This window comes from Apis dorsata, unplaced genomic scaffold, assembly GCF_000469605.1.
Source record: "Apis dorsata unplaced genomic scaffold, Apis dorsata 1.3 scaffold_1085, whole genome shotgun sequence".
NCBI classification, from domain to species: Eukaryota; Metazoa; Arthropoda; class Insecta; order Hymenoptera; family Apidae; genus Apis; species Apis dorsata.
The window spans coordinates 155,204-157,401 of NW_006264183.1; the positions used below are offsets into that span (position 1 = coordinate 155,204).

Here is a 2,198-nt window from a genome sequence, read left to right on the forward strand (position 1 = left end):
AAAATATATATATATATAAAAAATAAAATTTTAATTCAATGTGACAATAGATATTAATCAAAGATATTCATTTGTACGACATGTAACTAATATATATATATACAATTGTGTAATGTAATGCACGTATCAGGCAGTAGTGATTTAGTTTTGTTCCTTTTTTTATTTTTTTTCATTTTTTTTAAGAGGATATTATATTCATGATATTCTTGAGAGAATTTTAATTTAAATACGAGTCGTGTTGACTTAAAAATGCCATATATACGTTTCACAGTTACATTATCACATACATAATAATGTATATACGTTCCTGCATACACATAAAAGGAATCATCGTAACTTATGTAAAAACTTACAGTTATTGTTTATAGAACAAATTTTAATATAATCGCAAATTACGAAACATCTTCTATGAAACATAACACTGAAACTGTGCCACTGTACTGCATATCATCGTATTTTTATGCGTTGATTTTTTAATATTTTCGAGGTTCGTAATTTGTGATGATACAATACAAGCGTGACACAATCTTTGTATAATTCATTGAATTTATTCTGCATATATTAAAACCTTTTGTATAAATGATTCGAATATAATTGTAATCTAATCAAAGAAAAGAAAAAAAAATGAATTTGACGAAATAATATAACTAAGTCAGATTTGATTGAAACCCAACTTAAATTTGTTGGATTTTAAAACGCTTAATCATCGAACACAAGACGAAATTACCGTGCTCGTGATCAATTGTACATTTAAATATATGCACACACGTATATTTTTGATATATTGTAAGAATTTACAGTAACTATATTAAAAACATTGAATGATAAAAATACTACAAAGATATACATATTTTGTATTTATTAAATTTTTTTATAAGTAGTAAAATATTTTCACAAAAAGAATCTATTTTTTGCAATCTGTTGTACTATATGCGAGTATTATTTAAAGTGTAATGTGACTGTTTTACGCCATTATTTCATTTTAATAAATTATTTTTCACGCTATACTATATTATTTAAAAAAATATGTAGATTATTATAATTATTATCTAACAGATAATGAGATTATGAGAAATATTCCTCTAAGTCAACTTTTATTAATATTCAATAAAATATCGATATGTTTGAATATTCAAACTTTATTTCAAAATTATAATTTATATTATTTTTCTTTAATAAATATAAAAATTGTTTTAATATATTTTTAAAATTATCAAAAAAATAAATATTATTACTATTATTACTTATTACAAATTATATTACTCTATGAAGAATAATATTTATATGGATAATTCAACAAATTATATTTAAAATTAATATTTTATACGGAAAATATCAATTATATTACATCATTTCGTTATAATATTCACAGATAGATCTTGTACATATATATTCTTTTTATGACATAGAAATATATTACGTCGTACACATTTGCGACATTACTATTTTTCAAAGATTAGGTATGTCTTGGCACGTTTTTTCTCTTCATAGAAAAAGACAGTTTTGATTCTAGAGCGATACAATAAAAGCAACACACAATATTTTTATAAGATAAGTGGAATCTGTACATTAATATGTTATTCATACCATAAACTTTAAATAGATAGAGTGATATACATAATATTAACGAGACAAAGTTTATGCTATAAACGTAAGTATTATCACTTTCATTCTATCACTTATATTTTTATACAAATTAAATATAAAATATGATAATATGAATTAAATATGAAAGAGAAAAATTCGATCGCGAGACTTGAATTTATAATTAAATTGAACTTCATTTATAATTAAAATATAAAATAGTATTTGATAAATATAATGTTAACAATTTTTCAATAAATTTAAATATGATTAAAGATAAAATTAATTTTATTATTATATATAATATATATAATAATATATATATGACATTAATTGTATAATATTACATCATTATTAAAAAAACTTTCTTTTTAAAAAGATAATTTGATATTTTTATAAAATTTCGAATCCATCATTGGACGGTGTTTAAGGAATTAAAAAATAACAACAAATAATATTTAAATATTGTTTCATTCTAACAACTTGATTCATGCTTCTAATATAGATAAATAGAATTATTTTATATTTACTTGTAATTATACGATTTATCTATCTATTTCTACATAATATACATATTAATTGATTCTATAGAATATATATATATATATATATAT

The 2,198-nt window shown here is 20.2% G+C and overlaps 1 protein-coding gene across 2 annotated transcripts in view; it reads left to right on the forward strand.

Moving 5' to 3' along the window:
* LOC102671919 (tafazzin homolog) overlaps positions 1-602 on the forward strand; it is a 5,325-nt gene extending 4,723 nt beyond the window's left edge. For both annotated transcript variants that reach the window (XM_006624505.2, XM_031514634.1), the window contains one exon: positions 1-602. The gene's annotated coding sequence lies outside the window, so the exon portion shown is untranslated.
* The last annotated feature ends 1,596 nt before the right edge of the window (positions 603-2,198 follow it).